Source organism: Opisthorchis viverrini, assembly GCF_000715545.1.
Source record: "Opisthorchis viverrini unplaced genomic scaffold opera_v5_37, whole genome shotgun sequence".
Classification (NCBI taxonomy): domain Eukaryota; kingdom Metazoa; phylum Platyhelminthes; class Trematoda; order Opisthorchiida; family Opisthorchiidae; genus Opisthorchis; species Opisthorchis viverrini.
The window spans coordinates 839,093-863,099 of NW_008751693.1; the positions used below are offsets into that span (position 1 = coordinate 839,093).

The 24,007-nt window shown below is 40.8% G+C and overlaps 1 protein-coding gene across 1 annotated transcript in view; it reads left to right on the plus strand.

Moving 5' to 3' along the window:
• Nucleotides 1–24,007, plus strand: part of T265_02834 (hypothetical protein) — a gene marked incomplete at both ends in the record, with an annotated part of 65,356 nt that overhangs the window by 9,085 nt on the left and 32,264 nt on the right. The window contains one exon of the mRNA XM_009167178.1: nt 22,568–22,797. The remainder of the gene's footprint in view (nt 1–22,567; nt 22,798–24,007) is intronic.

The window sequence follows — 24,007 nt, forward strand, 5'->3', positions numbered from 1 at the left end:
ACGGAGGGTTTTACATTATCCTACAGAAGAAGTTTGCTCCGAATTCGACATGTTTAGGACAGATTAATGATGTTACGAGTTGATTAATTAAACCACTCGCTTTTTGGTGACACCAGTTTGTGAGGTTGGCTCATCATTAGAAACAAATTAAATTGAATTAAACAATCTTACTCTCTCATTTTTTTATTCGACAATCCACTGTTAAGAAATATCACTGCACACAACCTCACCCACGGAGATCGACGGCAAAGATCAATCACCAGTAAACATCTATCAGGAATAACTTTATACGGTGAAACCAATAGTCAGTGTTTAACCTGTAGATTTTGTCTATTGAAAAGCCGGTTTCCGGGAACCATTTGAACTGACCTTCCTTTGTCTAAAAGCAAAGATGTCTACGAACCACGAGTGATTCGCTTGCTTCGTGGCCTAGAAGAGCAACACTGAACGGTGTAAAGCCAAATTATTGAAACGGAATCAATCAGTCAGGTTGGTTCAATCGGCTTGAGGGAAATTTTTTGTTAGTTTGACGAATCAAGGAGCATTAGAAACAACACTTTTGGAGTGACAATTAAAGTCATAATATATGTGGTACGAGCAAAGTATAAGAACATTGTCGGGATAAGTTGGGCAGTGGGGAAAAATGCCTTAAACGACTGAAGAGTTTACTATGTGTTTCGTAGTAATGATGGAACAAAAATTGGACAGGGCTTCATTTTTTTGTCTTTGGAACTACGGCGCTTGTTTACGTACATGCTAGAGTGCTTAATTCCGCTCAGTCGAATATCCTGTTTTGTTTCACAGTTTGGACCTAATTAGTATTCGCCAGGGACCTGGATATTGGTTTAATCGAGATCAGTTCGGAAAAAAGGATAGTTTGTGTAACCTTCAGTCCTAAATATTTCGTATATCTTATCAGTGCGTCTATTGTGGGAAAGGAAGAGGAAGATGAAGACTGACTGGAACGATTGTACATCGTCAAGCCTCACGGATTTGCGTATTAGCAGGATCATCCCCGCATAATTCATCCAGTCTAGACAAGGAAACGTCTGACTTCACAGTAATCTACTGAAAATTGCTTTGAGTTGAGCTCCCATAGTACAATCATGGTGTCCTGTAGGTTTTGGTGGTTCTAAAGCCAGAATATCGAACCTGGGAATGTTGTCATAACTCCATAATTCCAACGTTACTGGTTCAATTTTTTGTTGCATTGGCGACTCACGGAAGCTCAAGCACGTGGATACCGCTAAGAATGACTGAAATGTGCGGGATTATTATAACGCTAAATAACTGCGATTCAAGACAATCTATCTATCCGAACATAATAAAATGCAGCATTAGTTGACTATGAACTCAGTTCTCAACTCCGAATAGTGTTGCAGTAGAGTTATATAACGATTTGAATTAAGTTCCGGGGAATGTTGTCGTTTGCAGTCATAGAAACGTACTATATATTCGGCTCCAATTTATGCGTTTTCAAGGTTGTGTAGTTTGCTGATTTTGGTAGTTTGTCACGGACATTCGTATCCTCAGGGTCTACTGAGGAAATGGTGGGCTGTCTTGTAGGAGCTGCGCACGAATGTCCAGCTTGAGGGAAATAAATTCTGATTCTGACTTGTTGTTCAGGTGACCACTTCCAGTGACTGATAAACTGCCGTGCTCTGACTGATTGGCGAACGGTTAGCTTGACCTCTGTGACCTGTACCAGTGAATTACGCCCCGGCGATTTTATGGATGCCTGTCACCCGGTCTGTTTGCTTGATATTAGCTACTTTCGACCTGGTTAGGTTAGTTTATTGATTCACAATCAACATGGTTGTGCTGACCGGATCACGTACGATGTGTCATCTTTACGAATATGCCCTGGGGTGCAGTATTTATGGTTATCCGTGGGCCACAACCATTAACTTCCTCAGTGTGCCACTGACTTTACTGGCCCTTAATTACGGGAACCTGGATCTTTTATTTTTACACAAACCAAATATTTGCTGTATCAGATAATTCTGATACGCAAGCTTCCGGTGCCTAAATGCCATGCTACCCGAAGGAAGCACGAGGGCTTGGATCCTGCCAGGTTGCTGAAGCCTAGACAGAGGAAGTCGAGATGCAGTGGTCGGGTTCAAACCACGGACCTTCCGGTCAGTAATTTCGTTCTCTAACCAGTGAGATATCCCGCCCAATCTGTATCAACTGCCTGCATCCCATTGTAGTTTAACCAGTAAATGGTTAGTCAAGATTTTTTCATCGGATGTCAAAAATACCAATATATACTGAAGCCACAAACCACGGCCTTCCGGTCAGTAATTTCGTTCTCTAACCAGTGAGATATCCCACCCAATCTGTATCAACTGCCTGCATCCCATTGTAGTTTAACCAGTAAATGGTTAGTCAAGATTTTTTCATCGGATGTCAAAAATACCAATATATACTGAAGCCAAATAATGTTTACTTGCATTCAAGTAACTAGTAACTAGTATAAGAAGAATTTAGCTTAGTTGCATTAAACTGGCTTCTATAATTGGGTAATGATGTTCTTTGTCCAACGATCATAGCTTGTCGATTACATTGACTGAATGCACTGAGGTTATAAAAACTTGAACGTAATCCGTGGCGCAAGCGTAAACTGAATTCCGGTGTTGAGTATACGGAGGTCTTCTGTCTTTTTTTAACAAAAGAATCAGTCTCCATCCTATCCGAAACATAGAGCGTACGTCAACGATTATGATTCTGGAATCTACCCGGACTAAAACTCAACATCAAGAACTCGAATCCTGTAATGATAGTCTTATAATTCAGTCATCATTGGTCTGACGGAAGCTGTCGCCTTTTTGAAATTATTCCATCGACCACACACACCATTCTGAAAGATACCCAGATTACTCGGGAGCCAAGAACAAACTCTTGTTCTTAACCTTGTTGTTCTGGTATAGAAAACTAAAGCTCCAAATTATCAAAAAATGAAAAACTTAGAGAACCTAAAAGTAAAATTTTTTGGATCCGGTTTTTTGAGAACTACTGAAAATGACCACATTTCGGTTTGCAGTAATCAGGTGTCCCGGAGTCTGTAGGCGTTGTACAATCATGGACTTGGCAGCTTTCCTTCACACTACAAGAGACACACTCAGTGGCAAGGCATATGAATTTCAACTGTTTTCATGTAACTGAAGTGGTGCAGACCTGTGGCTGAGAGCGATTTTACTATAGGCCTCTCCTTAATGCAAATTCCTATTTGATGTCAGTGGCAGAGCTGGCAACCTAATTCCTTGGCAATAATGACCAGACAAATTTCTAAATCGATAAGGATAGGACATTACGGTTTCAGCTATTCAAGAAATGACATGTTTTATTTTTTTTACGCTAAAATCACTTTGACATACTGATTTAGCAAATTGTGTACCACTTCGATAAGATTATTTTTGGAAGCTCCAGAAGAATCATACGCTGGAAATGTCGCAGTGTACGGAGGATGTCACTGAATCTGCTGTCTTGGTCTAATACCTACGAGGTATTTTGTACAACTGTGAACAGACAGTTTGACTGCGCTAACATTCTCGATGACTTGTCCAATCTATTCTTACCTGATGTCTGATGGACTATGTGTGCCAAGCCATGTACTAACGAACCGGTGACACGTTCATATAAATTTTGAAAGAAATCTTAGAAATGTTATTCAACCCAAAATTAATGGGCATAACTTTGAAGTGATGTTTGAAATTTGTATATTGTGTTGGCGCTTGAAATTATGGGAAGATTGTTTCTAATATGCAAAGACTGGGGAAGCAGACGATATTCTTGAGGCAGAACAGATATGCCATTGTCATGGGGTAAAATGACATTGACCGATGTACCTTTCCCAACATATGACGCGAGGATTTTCCTGTCGTTCCACATTACCGAGCTTGAAAGTCCTGTTTTGATGGGGAAACAGTACCAGAACTAAACCATGTCTATCTTATATGCAAGACGCTTTAGCCATTTGAATAATCTTCACTGATGTTTCGAAATAATGTAGTTTCAAGTTTGAATAAGATTCACAGTGGGCCGCAACACTGTTGGTCCTGCCATGTCCATTGGTCGATGGTGCTCGGTGGCATGCCCACCGAGTTGAGAGTCAGCCTGTTAAAATTCCCTCACTGTAACCGGAAGTCTCGTCATTGCGCGGTCGAATTAAAGGGTATCATCGAAGTCTGGACAGGACTATTATTCACACTACTGTGTTTGGACAAACGGTTTCGAAATAATACGTTGCAACTTCATTGAGGAGGCATCCTAGTAGTTCAATAAAGTAACTGTCGTGAAAAGGCGCATGACAGCAGAACACAACAATCGTGTGGGAGTACAGTCTAAAAACTTATGATAATTTTCATTCAGAGAAAAGGTGGGTATTCTTGCTGACACAGTGCTCCCCCCCTAAAAAATTAGGTTACCTCCGGGCAGCGGCCAAAATTGCCAGTTTTTAAGTAAATCAAGAGTTTGTTTTGTACCCATTATGAACAACTATGGCATCATAACCTAAAATCTATTTGTTTCTGCTTGAACTAACTAGCTCCGGAGGAGTTATCTTTTGATCTGTCTGTGGTATGAAATCAATTTACTACCCTAATATATGGGATGCACTTCAACTGGCTTCGCTTTCCAGATTGGTTTGATTCACTCTAATTAACCAGCTATGTTTGTACTGATTTCGGACAAGAACTTCGGATTCCTACGGCGTTATATATTTGCCTTTCAGAAATATTACGCCTTCATTCCTGTGAAGAGCTAGTACATAATTTTACTTGAGTAAACTTGAAGTGTATGCGACAAATGTGTGAGCTTACAATACATGTGCAGGCACGTGTCTACAATATCGCTGCGTGGAGCGCACAAGCAGCTTTAACTTCTAGCTCATGGCGCCTGAAGAGGTATCGACTATACAAGTTTAATGTACACGAACCTGAAGTTGGTATTACGACAAATATCGTTATGTGGATGGAGTAATGTATCACGAGGGTTGGCTATACTCCAAATCTTGGTGTTTATCAAGAACACCGCGGATGATGAAAAACTGGTGCCCAGGAGGAAAGAATGCTGTAAGTGAGAAACAAACATTCAAGTGTCAGCTTGTCCTATCAGCTCCGGTGCCCCCATAACCTCAATCCTTACATAAAATGAGGTAAACCGAAATATATTTGTGTTTATTACTTGTTGTTGACCAGTTCGGTCAAGTATTTTGGGAAGAAATGCCCTGTACGGAGCAGAGCAAAATTTTGACAGCCTCAGCACAGGTTGCTTCTCTGGAAACAGTCTGACTGCAGGACTGAAATAATATTAGAAATTGTGCCTCATTTTAAGACTGAATTATTAGATCATCCGTCCTACTTAATAGACTCTGCTGCGTTCTTTTTTCGGTGCTAAAGAATCGCTGACACAACCAGCATGAGCGAATTAGTGAAAGGTGCTTGAAGCAGAACAGCCGTCTGTTAGTTTTCAGTGCTCAAAAGTATTTGTAAGGGTCACAAAATCTCCAGATGTAGCAGGTCAAACGCTTCTACATCTGGAAATAATTTGCAAAACCACACAATTTCAATCTTTTTCAAGCCGGCTCTCGGAATGCCGTAGCGTATATTCTGCTAGCATAGAGCAAATGTGAGACATAAATAAGAAACTTGTAAGCCTGGACTGAATGGTTGCATTTGGATGTTGCTTAATCGACAGGTGCATAAGAATCTGACTCAAAGGTCAGTTGGGCTAGTATTCATGATGTCGAAGACATCTTTCACAAGTAGACTAGAAAGATTATTCAGAATTCTTCGAAAGCATACCCTCGGGGAAGATGTTCTGGACTATTTAGGGAAATACTTACCTCTGTGATTTAGACGAGACATGACACACTAAACTAGTGCTAAAATCTCAATCACAAAAATGCAGAATAAGGATTTTTTAGCCTTGAAGAGAAGTCTAGTAGACTGGTTTTACGTGAAAAGGAAGTCCAAAAGTGCGTCACCTCTTGCCAGTGATTACTTTTTTTCACTTATGTACAGTTTTTCATCATCGAAGGGGATAGCCTTGAAGAGGACCAGCTGTCAAAACAGAGTACAAACGGTCGGATCCTCTAGATGATATCTTCACCAATTCTAGTGTACTCACCAGTCCTTTAATGACTAAAACTTTCCCAGCATCAGTCCCGTGATATCTAGGGTGCCTTTGTCTTTTTCGTTATAAAGAAATATCCTCACATGAAGATGGCAAAGTGTCAATCAAAAGCCTACACCAAACCGAAAACGGCAAATGCGTTTGACAAAGTATCCACGCTTTTGGGTAAACTACATAGGAACGGTTATTTTTCTAGGGCGAATTATGTATAAAAGCGTTAAAGACAATGCTCGTAAGGGTCGAACATGAAGAAACTGGCCTACCAACTTTGTTCCACTCTGATGGATTTTGTGGGATGTCCTCCGAATCACAATTGTAGATTGCCAGCTTATACGACGCACAGTCTTGACTGACCACGATGCTTTTTGATTACATGCTTTGAATAGTATTTAACACCAAATCCCAAAAGATACAGCAAGACTTCCGTGAGAAGCGTGGTGAACGAGACAGCCGGTGTACCATACTCCGTGAAAAAGGCTAAAAATGACACACGATGTGATAACGAGTAGTGATACTTCAAAGTGATCTGACGTTTAGTAAAGAAAGCATCAAAACTTGGAGGACTACAGCCTTATGGGGCAACCGCTGTGTAAAATGGGTTAGCTGTAGTACCAAAACATGACGGATGATCTGTTCCAAGTGACTGAAAGCAAAGTGAATTGGGAACGAATATATTGACAAACCTTTTGGTGGATGGTCGTGGCTTTTGAAAGAAGAACAAAAAAAAACACTTAGAGTTGTCTTGTGCTTTTTTGGTACTTATCAGCAGCCAATACATAGTTCAGGAACTTGTACTGCCTGCTAAACTAGGTTTAAAGGCATAGAGTGCACAAGGAATACGTTTGCCCAAATCAGTGGAGATTGCCATGGTCTTCAGGAAGTCATACCGAAGCAGGCAACATATCGATTGTTCCCCTAATAGGGTGAATGTGGTTCATCTGGAATTGTTCCCGTTCTCCCAGCCATCCAACGACGTAAAGTTAACGAAAAGTTGGAACTGATGGTGTCGACGTGGGGAACAAAACGGCAAACAAACACTACCACTGCTGTACCATCAATGGAACGCTCAACTCCAACAATCCTTATTGCTTGTTCTCAAGCTTCCCGTTTACTCTATCTTCCAGACTTGGTAGATGTTTATGGTGAACTGCACAGTCACTCTTATCAGCCGATACAATATATAAACAGGGATGACCGTGACGGTATCTGGAGTAAGATAACAGAAGAGACCTCTTCATCTTGTTTTCAATGAAGCTGTGCGACAAACTAACATACTATTGATTGTAAAAATGTCGCTTACTTTCGGCTGACATTTCATTTGAGTTTTGAAAGAAGTCTCACAACTATAGTACATAGGACCTGCAAATGTCTTCGGTTCGCAACCATGCAACTTTTGCAACATAAAGTGAAAAATGACTGGTCAAAAGTCTTCCAAAGTTCAAAACAAATTTATGATTTACAGTTTTCATAATACTAGGACGATGACTACGAGGGACTTAAAATTTAGGTTGCACATTCCACTCGCTATCCAGCCAGCCTAAAAATCCGTCAAAACGAGAATTTTGTTTGCGTAATTTATGAACAGTTTTCAGCTAAGTATTCCAAAAGTCCTAAAAAGAGAACAAAATGTGAATCAGTCGATCTGTCGATTCTACAATCAAGCTAACCTGTTGACCCACTATTGTTGATCTTGTCTCTAGACGTTACAATATGCAAATCAACCATGGATCACTTTTAGGGGTAACTATGCCACCGGACTGATTGATAATAGTTTCTTCCGAGAACTAGGATCATCGAGGGGTCTCTCAACCAATGGATGCGAACATTTCACGTCTACTTTCAATCATCCAACGAATGATGGAGTGTCTTTTCCCGTCCCTTGAACAATGCACCGTCTATGAATCACCACCGTCTATTACCCAAAAGCATCAGAATAGGTTATGTAATTAGTGGACTATAGTGTAACATACTACTTTCTGTTCAGAAGATCCCGGCAACATGTGCAAATGCAATCGATACCGAGTCGCGTCAACACACAATCGATTTCCCATCAGTTAGTCAAGTCAGTCGTACCGTTGTCCTCACACAAACACTGCACTTATAGCTGTGTTCTGCCGCAACCAATCGATTAGCAAACAAGTCGAGCCGGTTTAGTGTGAGGCTGTTAGGAATGCGAAACCGTGCATACTCATGGTAATACTAGCTCTCGAAATCACATGAATTGCGCAACACAGTGCACGTTAACTTCTTGCATGGTGGTCTAACCACAGGAAGTTCGTTACACATGATTGTGAGCAAACAAATCAGGGTCTACTTGGTTGACTTCAAGTTGCATGCTTTGAGCTGCGTAGGCATTCTATCAGACTTGCTGGTGTCGTTTTTGGTCAAAATAGGGCGTTTTAAACTAATCTGATTAAGATAAACAAGCCTTTCGGATAAGGAGTGCGACAAGCGATCCTAGCGATTTGGGTAAAACTGTTTTGTCAGACAGGACTCTGGATGAGTCTGGCGTAATTAATGTTTTTTCTTGTGTGTTGCGAGCATGCGAATGAATGATTGCAGTATTCTAATGATACTGGATCTTCCGACAACAGAATACTTTGTAGAAAAAATCACTTCCTTACTATGCCCAGATTTGCGTTGCATGTGGCATGCAAACCAATTATCTCCTGCATTTTATCTTGGGTTGCTTCATCGTTCACCAAAATGGGAAGAACATCCACGTTTATTGTTTGTATTTCTTTTCGCGTAACACGGCTGAGCAGATTGTAATACCGTTCGTCAATAAGTAGGAACACACAATGAGTAAAGATACAAAAGGTGAAGGTTAAACTTGGATCGTTGGACGCATTCTATTAGAGCAGTGTCCACCCAAGCTGAGATTCACCATTGTTGTCAGCACAAAATTAATTGTGAGAATATTCCTTCCGCTTTGAAACTGGTGAGGAGGGTTGTGAGGTTAAAGATGTGTGGATGAATAAGGCTTTTTTGAATTTATCTACTTTCAATTAATCAAGCAAAACTACGGAAATCCTGCTTGAAAAACATGTGGGTCCGGTGTACAATTGCATACGCGTCAGATAGCCCTTATCTACTGCCAATGAAATTGCTCAAATGGATCATTACTTCTCGTTTATTGTGTCGTGTACACAGAGCAGTGTTTTGTTGTCGTGAATTTTTTACTGAAGCAAGCTCTGACGTAGGATAGGCAACAAAAATCGAAATGAGAGTAACTGCAAGCAGGAGATTTAAACATGGCATGCTTTTTCATCTAGCGGTGAATGCGCACAACAATGAGTAGTTTTTGGATAATGTTCAACCTGATGTTGAGGTGTAAATCAACTTTACTGGATTCTGGAGACGAGATCCAACTGATGAGCTATCAACAGACCACAACAAACTTCGATCAATATTGTTCATACAATACCAGAGATTAAACTCATTTTTACTACAATGCAGTGGCAAACGATGCCCGTTTGCTTCTCCTTTCACTAGTAAAACCTTCTTTGATGCCCTAACAGCCACTTCTGGACACAGATTATCTTTCACACCGCAGGACACCGCCTGAAAAGGGCAATAACTTTAGAAATCGACACAATTCATCGTTTTAATGTGTTTAATAAACATCGGAAGTTTATTGCGACATGACATGAAGACAACACTGGGAATTCACAGAGTTTTGACGGAAACATACCGTAGTTATCTGTTTTGATTGACAAAGACTGGATTTCATAGAGGTTTGATCTGAAACCAAGAGAGGTAAGTCAACCAAACGGGTTTGCATTACCAGCTGGGTGTGGGTAACCGCACACCCCACACGGGAGCGTGAGTGCGTAGGCTATCAACCTCTCTAAGGAACCACTGTAAACAGCCCAAATGCATGAGATTAGGCGAATTAATAAATAAACTAACCAAAAACAAGTGATTGGTTTTCACCGATGGTGAAAGTTTGCAAACTTTTATATACATCTTAGGCGAAACCTCATCATAATTGAAACGTCTCGTACATTTCATGCTAGTGTATTTCGGTGAATTTAGTTGTATCCAGACAAGCGCTTGAAGCCATTTGTCCAAAGGTGTGAATTGGCTTTCTCTCATTGTAGTTTCACGTTCTGCCTTCAGTATCCTAAGACTCGAGGCTAACTCACCCTATTAACCAATCAGACCATCGAGAAATTCAAAAGACTACCGACACTACTTTCAGAGAAGTACCGTTTAGTTACCTTATGCCTTCTTATTTATTTAAAATCATCAATTTTAAAATGGTTTTGAAAGGTTTGGACACTTCCTTCTCTTATGTCTGCATTTTGCATAAGCGAATCCCCCTGAATGAAAATACCCTAATTCTTCTCAGAAAGATTTATGATGGTCTGATTGTAGCGGTGTTTGACGCATAGCTGTACCCTGTGTTGAAAGTTCTGAATCGATTAAAGTTGTGAAACAGGCTTAATAAACATAGTACTCATGATGGAGCTCTGAAAGACAAGAGTAATTTCCGGGTTGACCTCTTCAGATGAACACTAATTTATTTGCTCGTGAATGTGCACCGTATCTGGTTAGGTGCTCTGCTCGCCCGTGATACGTTTTAATCTTGCCTGTCAGTCAGCTATATCACATGAGCTACCAACATTACCTTTAGTAGAAATTCTTTATTTTCTGTAAAGGTGAAACAGTTGTAGGGTTATGCTATTATTTTTGGTCACACCTCATACACACCTATGAAGTCTAATGCAGGTACTTAATCCGCATGTCTGACTGATATTCTGTCGGCCTAGCATATTTATGTGTATTTCTAAGCAGTTACTAATTTTTCGTGATGAGCTTTCAATGATGGACGTGGTGGGCTGGATAGGATTAGAGGAGCTTTCCCAAGTAGTGCACATTTGAGTTTCGTGAGGTTAGCACTGCTGATGGTTTCTGACAAGGATTAGGCAGCTTCACAATTCTTCCCGGCACTTGAGGCCTCATTTAGAGGGCGGAAGATCCATTGAAAAATTCTCAGATATCTTCACCCTATCAGAAGCACAGGGAGTACTCAGGCTGATGTCTGAAGAGAGAGCCGAGATCATGCGCGGGTTGTCGAAGAAAGCTACTTGTGTAAACCTAATCGAACATGGATTCAAGAAAATTTGCCTCAAATGTATGTATCAGCTTTTTCAATTAACCCATCAACATGTGAATTATGTCCAAATAAGGTAGTTAAGAACAAACAGGGAACGTTTTCTGATGAAGCTAATCCGGTTACCAAACTAAACAAAGCGACTTCCTATCTATTCATGAGAGCACGGCTAGGCGTCGCCAATGTATGAAGCAGGCCACCCGTTAATGACGAATGTGCTGTTTGTCACAAAAGAGTTTGGTCGCGCAATCAAATATTTAATCTGGGGCATACCGGGATAACCGCTTTCCACCTGCCATCAACCAATTTAATGAGTTTGGGACATTTCGATGGTTTAACCCTGAAATTATTGATTGGAATTTTTTTTGGTTTGAACCCAACACTGGTGTCTCGGCTGCTCCTGTCTAGGCTTGGCTAACCGACAGCAATTCAGCTCTCGTGGATCCTTTGGGCGCATGGCGGCCAGGCATTGAGGTGCTGGAATAAAATACTGGTATTAGTGCTAGAAACCGGTTCAATGGTTTTGCGGGGAATTCCACATTTACGTTCACTGACTTAGAAGCCAAAGAGTATGTGAAAAACATGAAACAGAGTCAGCTCGTATCAGTTGACGTGACCAAATGTTGAACTACCTGGCTCCTGAATGGAACCTTAGTAATATCTCTTGAAGGAAGATTGGGTTGGAATTTTGGTTAGTGTTCTTTACTTTCGAAAATTGTCAGGAGTTAAAACAACTAGTAATCAGAAAGTATGCCACCTTTTGTGAATGTTATAGTTAGAATAAAGCCGAGATTTAAAGAGTGCAGTCACATTTGTATACAGTAGAGCAACGTGTCAGCAAGTAACAGCATAACATCAGATTCACAGCTGGATAATGATGGCGTCCCAACTGTTATGATTCCTTGCTTTAATCACAAACGTCTACCTCACTTTGGTCACTTCGGTGAACTACGCCAAACTAGGCGTCATAAATCAGTCAGGGACATCTTACCATCTGTTATACCCTTACACGCACTAGCCGTAAAACAGTATATTAGAGGTTGAACAACACAGACAACAACCGAAGGGAAATGCAGCATCCTGTTCAAGTGTACTATCCTGCATTTACTAGTGAAACATTATACAAGCCCAATTAGATGTTGTTTCGGATCCTCAGACTCTTATAAGGATCCATGATGTGCGTGGCAGGCGGTCGCTAAATGAAGCTCCCGTAAGCTGTTTTGTGAGCTGTACAAGAAGATCGAGCGAAATGCTCAAGTGTGATGATATGCACTTGAAAGCCTTCCTTTAAAAACCCACTTGGCTATCCGTAGGGTCCTACCTTACTAAAGCTTGGGGGCCGATCGGAGTGAGGAAATTGAGGGCGATGAAAATCAGTCAGTATCCGACAGGCGATGTCCAGATAACGATACCAACTTTGGTATCAAGAAGTTCAGTTACTTCCTAAATTTGCCGGGAATAACAAAAGAACATGGTAACAAACATCTGTCAGTTGTTAGGGTCCCTTTTCTTATCGGTGGAACTTCGCAATGGATAAGTGTAAGTGTAATTTGTTCCGATTACGTTAAAAGACAAACCAAATCATTTGAACCTTGTGCCCATAATCTAAACTAATGTCGTCTCCTTAGGACGGCATTTTCTGTCCTGCAAATGCACTAAGATAAACAAACTAAAGTTTTATAAATATGAATTTTCGCCATCCTTCTTTGATGTCTGTTCAAATGGCCACAAAGATTTAACCGAAACGCATCATCTACACTGACAGAAAACAGACACAATGGTAATGCGCAAAATTCGTGCCAGTTTGTGACTCCATCATAATCTGCTTATATATGAGAGGGGTAAAAATATCCTGAAGTCTGAAATTTATGCAAAGCAGATCAGAAGTGGCGTATGACAAGACCGAAACAAAGATTAGGCAATCGGAATGCAGCATCTGAACAGCCATATGTTTGAGTTTTCAAGAATTGGATGCAATCTGACTGTGGTGGTCGGTAGCATGCACGAAGCAGAAGTGCTTGGCAACTAGGTTTCGATTAGCATAATGAAACTGATCAACTGTATGGTTAGTTTCTCCGGGTGAGCCGCACCTGATAGGATGAAATGCATTTCGAAATGTGCCCTGACTTGACTTGATTTCACAAAGTGGTCATGGTCGGAAAAGCACAATGCTGCCTGAAATAAATTTATGCAAAATAGAAGAATCGCCAGTGTATCCTTACATGACCTTTTGTGTGACTTGCTAGGAATGCGTATGTTCCGGGGGGTGGAAGGTTGGATCACACAATCAGAGGATCACTCGAAGAGTCCTCGTATAACCATCTGATGAGACTTACAGATGATAAAGGGCGAAATTTTGACCACATGCTCATATTTTTTCACGGATAAAAGACAATCCTAGTAGTTTACACTCGGAACTGCTTCGGGTAGTTCATTGTCACGGCCAGCACACTCCAACGATGTGAAAAACTCAGGGCTGATAAAATCATTCACGTTCAAAACATTCTGTTCTATGACAAGCCACCGATGAAAGAACAGGGGCATTTTTGGATAAGAATCTGCCTATACAATGGAATTGGATCGCCCGGTTTACGAACAAGTAGATTTAATACCCAGTACCTTTTAGGGGCTGCGGCTGAAGAATTCAGTGGACAGTAGTCACTCGGGTTAAGAACCATTTTGCATAGTTGGACTATTCCCTTCATAGGAACATCACATAAAGAGTGGATTGCCTAGTCCGTTTTCAACGGCAAAAAGTGCCTCAGTGCGCCTCTAAATCTAAGATACAACCGGAAAACCAGAAAATGTTTCTTGTTTACACAGAACAGGTTGATTACAAATGAACAGGGAAAACCAAAATATGACAGTTCGATTAACCATCTCGAACAGTTGACTCACACCGAGAGTAGTATTAAGGTGTCTAGTAGTTTAAACGGCAGTGAAAATCGATAACGACGTGCCTTGCTAGACACTAATCATTCCTTGAGCAGAGCGACTGATTTGATTTATGGTCTTCCTGACGAGATCTGCCAATATTTCTGTTACAGTCGTACAGTAATTTTGCATCAAGGCATAAAAATGTGATGCAACAGGTGAAGTTGGTAGATGGAGTTTTTATCTAGTTTTTTTCTCCAACATGCAAGATACTAGGCTTTGAATACGTGTATTGTATTTCAAAACTGATATCTTTTTAAGGTAATAGAGCTGGATTTTGAAAACTATTCTCAAACTATCACCTTACCTTTATAGTCGATCTGCTGATGATATGCATGTTCCAACTGATGGCTGTGAAAAAGTAACCAAAGTTGAATAGGATGGATCCCATATGGCACACGTGTGTGCTAAATTAGGGAAACCTTTGTGACTTTACGTTGCTGCACGTTGTATGATCAGGGTATACATGTTATATTTAATCCGCTTTTTGACTGATAACACCAGTGGTTACGCTCAGACGATGTGTAGCGTTTTTGAATGCTAAATTTAGAAGATAACAATGAATGGGGCAAAAAAAGATATTAGTCTATCAGCCCGAAATATAGGAAATCAAACGATCTTGTTTTGGTTGGAAATTTTTACGATTGCTTGTCACACCAAGCCGTCGTAGTAAGCAAACGTCTCAGCAAGTATGCCTGATACAACCTGCACGCTGTCAGACGTATTCCAGAAACCGGGTTCTAGCAAACCTCCGAGTTTTCTACCAAATTATTGGTCAATGATTGTTCACGTAGAATACTGACTTAAGCGGTGGCGAACTGTCTCGGCGATGTATTTGATTTTCGAAAGTCTCTCTCTGATTTTACATTAGCAGACATGTTTCGGTTAGGAGGGACCAGGATTGGTGTTTCAAATGATGTCTGCTCTGTAGAGCATAAATAGTACTTGATGCGGGTGATATTAGAGTATACACGGAGCCAGTCAGCTCAGGTGTTCGGTTTTCTATTAGTAGTTGCCCTGACAGATTCTCCAAATGTGGAGTGGTATTTGCAAGGAGCTCAATTGGAATTCCGAATATGCCGAACATTGACTTCGATTTTCATGCTTGCCAAAGAGCAGTGGTGTACAGTGGCCAACTCCGAAAAATCGCCACTGGTTAATGTGAATCAGGATATAAAATTATTGAAAAGAGGAAAATACGTCGCGGAGACATTTTTGCTCCCCTTCATCACAATTATAACAAGTGCCAGGATTCTGGTTTCAGTGCCAATTAATGGTGACATGTCGCCCAGCTTCTCCCCGCACTCTAACAGACACTTGAGTTTCCAAGCAACATTCAGATGTAGCCACATCCTGTAATTTGAGAACCTAGCCTTAAAGCTGAAGAGTGCAACGATAGGAGAATATGTCTTACTGGACGCAGAAGCTTGGTCTAATTGCGTACCCGATCCTGTTATCAAATTCTCTACGCCAAATTTACCGTTTCAGACACCTTCGGACTTGCATATGTTTTACATTTAACAGATTTACTTTAACGCACCATATGTTTACGAGTAATGTAGTCGGATACACTTTCCAACGCAACAGATTTCAAGGCAACTAGCAGAGTTCAATGAAGAAATTTCCTCTGATAATAATAATCTGTAAATACTACAGATCAAAAGGAAGTGTGAAATTTAAATCCAGATCACTCTTGGTCGAACATTTTACCTGCCTTGGTGCGGTTATTTTGGTGAGTTCACATCAAACAGGTGACGCAACAGAATCGAATGTCGCTCTTATAAGATATCATCTGTGCGTATACTTGACCATACCCGGTTTGAACCCCGGATATCTGATATCTTAAGGACGTTAGGTTGGTGAAACTTTACAACCCAAGTGTGTCCAGCATAGCAGTAACAAGCTCGCCTCACATGTCAGATGTTCGTGGTTCAAATCCAAGCACAGTCAAGGAGAGGCAACTCTGACGAGCGATAACAGAAGCAACACACAATTCCAGCACCTGCCCGTTTGTTCTGGACACGTCATACTGATTCAAACAAGAGTGGTGTGGATGCGAATTCCGCAAGTCCTGCAGCCACTTACAACTAAGCTCCGTGGTGCCTCTGATCAGAGTCGCTTTAAACGTGTTTAGATCTCATTTTTTCACTTGTTATTTCGTATCTGCGTGGTTGGCTGACATCATATATACTGTTCCATTTGGATCATGATTTTTAAACGACTTGGGAAAAGATGAACAAAAACTAGGCAAAAAGTATACAAACCACAGATATGGGGCAAGAAAACATACGAGGTAGTTCCACAGCGGGACTGAACAAAAGAATAGACCGAAGAAAGCGTTTATTTCGTGAGTACTGTAGGTGAGAAAATGGCTTAAGCAGTCAGTTAAATGTGATAAATTTTTGGGGTTATCTTTCCAAAAATGGATGACAGCAAGCCTGTCATGTAAGTATGTAGTGCCCTGATGAAAAGGGTACTCAGCCTACGTACGTTTGAGAACTTTATTTTTAACCTTTGTACTTTGCTTCTTATTCAGTGAAGCACCCACTTTAATTATCACTGTTTTAAATCGCTGACAAGCTTGGCATGATCCACGAGGTAGTGACAGTGTCAAGTGCAAATTGTTGGTTAGGGCACCTGTCAGAATGGACGTTCAAGTCAATGAAATGTCCCCTCGGCATCTTCACACAGAAGGTTAAACTTTTAGTGGGAAAACATTCAGTGCTGTCTGCCTCATTTGACCGCAAGCGATCCAACCAATCTGTCGAGTAAAGCTATGAATGTAATACATGAAATTTCCATATGTCTACAACTGCAACAAACCAATCACTCTAAAGGAATTCTAGCGCTTTTCAAAACACGATACACTACTGAAAACGTGATCATTCATCCTTCCGTTGATTATTCTTCTATTTGCGTAGGCCGAATTTGCAGTTTCACTTTCTCTTCAGATTCAGGACTTTGTTGAGTTACTAATGTTTCACATACCTGAGTACGATAAACCGATATGACACAACTAAATCATTCAAATAGTTTCGTAGTTAAAAACAGATGCAAAACGTTTTCTTAAATAACAGGTTGCACCGCGAATTTTCGTAAAATATGGATTTTGACACATGTTTACTAGACTGCAACAGCATCCTATAGGGAACGCGGGCGTTGCAACCTAACACTTTGCAGTTGACCTACACAAAAATCCGACGCTGTGAAAGCACGCCGGGTACTAGATAACGTCGTTTACATGTCATTCAAACAACTCTTCCCTAACCAGACGGGCGAACATACTGCCAAGTGCAACGAGTGAAGCTCCGTTTGTAGTGGATGCATACTACTAGAGTGGGTTTCTTCTGTGTAAACAGACATTCTCATATTAATTTGGTGTAACTTTACTAACAAGGTTGCTAAAAACTATTCGACAGCCCACGACCATTTTCGCTATTCTTGATACTCATCAATGAGGCACAGTCCCCGAGTTACCGTCATTATAACATTCTACTTGAATAAGAAATGAAGGCGGTTACCGAGATACGCTCACTTGAACAATAATATTGTCTTAGCGAGAAACTCACCCCAGTTCTAGATGACCCCAACTTTTGTGATATTCTTTAAATGATAAAATTAAAGCTTCCTTGGTAGACTGTTTATTCAAACTGCAAGCTTGTTCGACACATTTTGCTTTGAACCCAGTTCGGTAGCAGGTCTGGGACAAAAATGTCACAATACATCCCCAGAAGTACTGAAATTGTGAAGACTTCTGGCTGTCGTCGCCTTTGAGTTTACAGAACCTCCTCATTTATTTGACAGTCTTGCTCCACGCGTTTGAGGTACTCAGAAAGAAAGCGGAAAAATCCGAGGAGTTATTTTTTTCAAGACTTTTGCGTGATGTGCTCGGAGGGGCACAATTTTATATTTATTAAAAGAAATCTTCTGGCCATAGGTCAGGTGCTCGAAAGCGACTCGAGATAGGCAATGAGTACTACACTGATTTCTTTATTACCGAATTAGGACACGGGGTGAATGCGTCGGTACCGGACAGTCTAGGCAGTAGCATACCACTTACACATCAGTTATGCAAGAAGACATCAACAACGTGCTGTACCGTTATTGATCCCGTCCTTAAAGGATTGTTCCGAGTATCCCTGCACCAAATTTCAACAGTTGGTCAAAGTGACAATTATCCGCAAGCAGAAGGTATCGGAGGTAAACGTCATGCTGGTTGGCCTCGGCACCATGTAAAAAACTATGCCAGGCTATTTCTAAAAAAAGCCTCGCCATAAAGACGGTCCACAGTTGTTGAATATTAATCGACTGAATTGTGGATTCTTTAGAGAGGCAGATTTTTAACCGGTTTCTCTGTGAGACACGGGGTTTTGCGTAGATAATCCGGTTAGCTTGGCAGTTACTTTTTGCATCCATTGTCTTTGACAAACTTATTTCTTGTGTGTTGACATAACTCTGTTTTCTTGAGTCAAAGCAGAAACTACACTAGCAAAATTTTCAGTGAAATTTTGCATGGATAGGAATGATATGAGTAGCTTGTACGTAGTACCATGGACTGAAAGTAAAGGTTTATACACAACATGGCCATATTGCGGGTAGATCGTGCAACCCGTTACTGTTCTAAGTGTTCGTTTATCTGAACTGATATGCGAACGAATTTGCGTGTTCATCTAGAGAGTGTGATGATACACTAATCACTATCATTATCCTGGGACCCCCAAGTCCATATCACTGCCCTGTTTTTTCTGGTCAAAGGTGATCAAGCGAGGAACCCAGCATTCTTCATGGTTTTCGGTTGTACTGGACTGTGCAGACGACAAACTTGAAAGCACTAGTTGGTTAGCAGAGAATAGCATAGCTCAGGAAGAATTTTAGTAGTGAACCATGGTAGACAGATATGGATGTAAAGCGCCTGATATTGCGTTCAAAACGGTTTGTTTGAGTTGGCTCTTTCAATACTACCAGGCAAACTTACATTTAGGATGGGGCTTCCACTTCAGTTTATTGTGAATGGCACACAGTAGCGATCAATAGTTCTAAATTTGTGGGAACGGCGAAGTGCATGGAATAAATTGGCCAGCAACTTGTACTAACGTGACAAACTGCTTCCAGACAGTTTATCTGCAACTTGCACAAGCGCCTGATTAAAACCATTACATGGACCATTAGGAGGAAAACGGTCCTTCCAGTGAATGAACGGTGTCGCCTGACAGTGAAATTAAATGGAACGTACCACACCTATATACTGAGACAACTGTGGCTTGCTCTGGCTTCTCGAGTTTGTGTAATTGGAAAGTGTTCCTATATCGTTTGAAAGTACCAGACCCCGCCCACATGACTGCTAGCTCCTCAAGCCAATCGCTCGTAACGTAAACAGTTTCAGACTTTCACACGCACGCTTTCCTTTATCTTTATTCATCTCGTAACGTTCACTCTTATAAGTATGAGCCTTTGATTTGCACCGGCCAGTAGAAAAGTCTAGAAAACAAGATTGTCCGCAATCCTATATTTTGAATTCAACGATGAATCCCATTCATGTTATATGCAATGGTGTAATTTTTAAGACACGGTAGTCCGCTATGTGAGGGGAACATCACCCCACAGTTTCCACCGGGAAGGTGGGGACCGCCTCTCTTAGGATTATAACAAACATTGGACGACATGCAACAAAACGGTTGGGGGGAGTGACATGCTTTGAAGGGGTAACATCCTTTGTGATAGTTTCATCTGTTCAAGTCTGACTCACTGCTGCTCCTAAAAAACAGTGTCCACCGAACCGAAGTTAACCCTCCTCTGTTTCTGCTTCTGCGGGACCAGTTGCATGCGATATTCAGAACCCGAAATAGAGGGTCATGGAGGTGATCTAGAAGGCAATCTAATTTTCCCACTTAAATCCTACGCACAACCACCGAGCTTATTCTTCCAACCCTGGTTGCTGGACATAGAAGTTATCTAGTTAATTTTATCGGCTAATACTTGACAGTTCTACGCAGTTTGTTTGTTCTTGTTTGAAGATGAAAAATTTTCCGAGGACTGCGGAAAGAATGGAAACATCTATCAGGCTTGTACATGTTGGCGTGTTGGTGTTTGACAAAGTGGTGAGCCCTGTTATCCACAAAGACGACATCCCTCAGGGATGCTGTGAATTAGGTACAGGAATCTCCAAATCAGTACTTCGATGGATTACGATTGGTCCGCATGCAATAACCACTGCAACCAGCATTTGAATTCTTGAATGAATTTACCGTACGCACGAATGAACAGAAGCAGATTTTGCGTAAAACGACTTGGAATTCTGTTGTACGTTTCTTGACGCACTTATTATAGCTTTTGGCAAAGAGTATTTCTATAAATGGTAGCAACGAAAATGCGCATTAATAGGTACACAATAAGAGTTCGTCTCAGCCCAAAACCATCATTAGATTTGCTGGTGACCAGACCGCTAGCCATCCGCATTAATTTCCAGAGCCATTGATGATTAGCCTCGTACAGTATGTGGTGCTGTGTGCAAGTCCTGCAGTACGGCACAACAAAAACTAATTACGAAGGCCCTCTGCCTCAGTTTTCGCTTTAAGCATATGTTTTGTGTCCATCTGGAAGCAAAAATCCGACACGGCTGTTGTTCTGCTACATCTCTTATTGAGGCTTAGGACTTGGAAATCGTTCATTTGATTTGGAGTCTGATTATTTACCAGATTAGTGATTTCTTCACATTCTTGAGCACGAAATATTTCGGGTTTAAAGTTATGTGGGAAGTATCCGTTGATCTCTTTCAATTTGGTCTGGCAGGGGTTGATCCTAAGTCTCCCTAATCGACTTGTTTTGTTTATTGAGGTAGACTGACTTCATCCTGTAATGTCGGTCACTCGTTTCTACGATTATTTTTTCCGTTCACATCCAATTACAGCAAGGTTGATGTTTTGGTGTTCCGATTTCAAATCAGTCCCGAGTACTGTACAATGCCCAAGTGTGATAATTGGTTAATGGTATGAAGATGGGTTTCCACCCTTTTCAGTTTAACTAGCACCCACATATTTAGTACCCTGGCTTAGGATTTGGTTTTTCATCCCTGACAATTAATAAACAGATGAGCCAGGTCCGCACTTTGTATATAAATAATTGTTTTCATCGCAAGCCTGATCGACTGGCCCACTGGATAGAACAAGCCGTCAAATATACCCTGTTCCTTACGAATCTTAATATGACATGCTTTATGAACGAACCTGGGTTTATTTGAGGCATCAGATCGTATGAAAAACAAAATTGCGATGAATTACAGCACTTTAACCCTATAATCTAGATCAGCATACCATTAAACTGGTCACCAGGGTGCAGTTGAGACATTTTTGCGGTAAGATACAGGCATCACCAAAGTGCCTTGGCTACACACCGTTTGGCCGCTGGATTGTAATAGCTGGATAGTGGACTACTTGAAATCAACCTTCTGAAATCTTTTAATACGGAAGTTCACCAGCTCTAAGAACAGTATTGCTCAAATAAACTAGAGCAACCAAATCTCACCTTACATCTGTGGAGTCAATGCTTTTAAAAAGGATAAGCATATATATATATATGTATATATTCTTCATCACAACCCAAATGGATTAAGTGCGCTTCACGGTAAACAATTCTCTGAACGCACCAATCTTGGTCAAGTCAACTGCGTCTCTTTTAATGATCCTTTTAAACTGTGTCCACTTGTATGGTGCAATACGACGCTAAGAGTGATATTATTCTCCTTCCGTACCATGTCACACTGTACAGAGTACTAAACTGTAGTTAGTAATCCCTACATCGAGATCAGCTTTATGTAGACTTGTTCAAAATACCCATTTTGCTTCCAAGAACTTCCGTCGTAACCCACTCTGCCATGGTTCTGCCTCATACTCCTGATTTTTCCCTTGAATTGATTTTTACACAAAAAGAATTCTTGACTAGCGTATTAAGGATCCATTCAATTCAAGTATACTCCGTATTCAAACTTCCATTATATTATGGTAGAAACCAATTCTCCCACATTCGTATATACCCTCAGGGTCGGCTGATGTCACACAGATGTTGATGACGTAATAATTTCATGGGTTCTTCTGACTGCCTAAATATCTGTGTTAGACTTTCAGTTTAATTACTTTAATTCATAATCCTAAACTTACCAATCTGTTCTGCTGTTTGGAGTCATCTCCCAATTATGGGACTGAATTCTGTCGGCAATTTGAAAGGCTGGTGTGGGTAGCTTGTAAAATCCAAATATATGGGACTTTTGTAAAGGTTGCTTTTTGAGAAAACAAAATTCGGGAAAACTTCAACTCTATTTCAACTATCATTCGCAAATTGAGGCTGTGTGATGCACAAGACTTTTGTATTACCTGTCTTCCACAGAAACAATATTATTCACTGTGATCTGAAACCGGAAAATGTGCTTTTAAGGAGCGCTGCTCGTTGTGCCATCAAGGTGATTGATTTCGGTTCCAGCTGTTATGCGAATCAACGAGTGTACACCTATATCCAGTCACGGTTCTACCGAGCGCCGGAAATCATATTGGGAATGGAATATGGGCCACCAATTGACATGTGGAGTCTTGGGTGTATTGTTGCTGAAATGATTACTGGTGAGTAATTCGTACCTATATTTTGTGGCTTGTTGCATTCAACATATTACTTGTCTAGGAGAGCATAGTATCTGGAGAGATGTTACCGTCGAAATAACAATGCGTGAATCTCCTATGGAGCCAGACACACAAGACGATTATGGATATGGCCGGTTTAACCTGCTTTGCCAACAGGGATCACCACAAGTATACTGCTGTGGTCGTCGCATTATAGTCTACAGTCAATGGCCTCATGGCAGAAAAAACTGTAGCTGGTTAAACACGCACTAGCGATTGATTTTGACTTTTGATTCAACTCCGTTTGATGAGTGATTTATGTGGCAAAATGTAAATTACGTGGCATAATTCCGTCAATGTGCTGGGGCTTGGAATACTTACCAACGTGTAAGACTTTAAATGGCTAGTGAATTTGTTTTACTGCTTAGTACCCTGTAATATCGCCAGATTAAAACAAAGCATCGCACATAGATTGAAGCTTTCATAGCTTTCATACCAAATAACTGGAATATTGTTAAATATGGACAAGCTTTGGTTCTTTCAAGTGATTTATTGGCAAAATGTAAATTACGTGGCATAATTCCGCCAATGTGCTGGGGCTTGGAATACTTACCAACGTGTAAGACTTTAAATGGCTAGTGAATTTGTTTTACTGCTTAGTACCCTGTAATATCGCCAGATTAAAACAAAGCATCGCACATAGATTGAAGCTTTCATAGCTTTCATACCAAATAACTGGAATATTGTTAAATATGGACAAGCTTTGGTTCTTTCAGTCCTTCAAATGAGAAGATAGGTTATATCTATTCCCCCGATCTTATGTCGAATGAAATCTTTAAAAGAGTACCGAGATAACGTTCTTCATACAATAACTTATCGCTGAAGAGCTACAGAACTACAGCGACACATTCGTCTGCAGTGGTTTTCTAAATAAGTATTGAGAGTTCCGAAAGATTTCCTCAATGTTCAGTGAGGGCTTTTTTCTTGCCGGCTTATGTTGTGATTAATAAGTCCTGAAAGAGGATTTGGCGTGTTTATTTATGCCGGAAAAGTGAGCAACTGAAGTCCAATCAAGTCACCATACGTTATTGAGTCAAAGGTTTTAGTCACACGAGCATCATCGCTTGCTAACACAGCAGAGCTGCATATAATGATAAGGATTCTCACTGATAACCGATCGCGAATAGCCAGTATGTTTAGTTCCTTTTGAAGA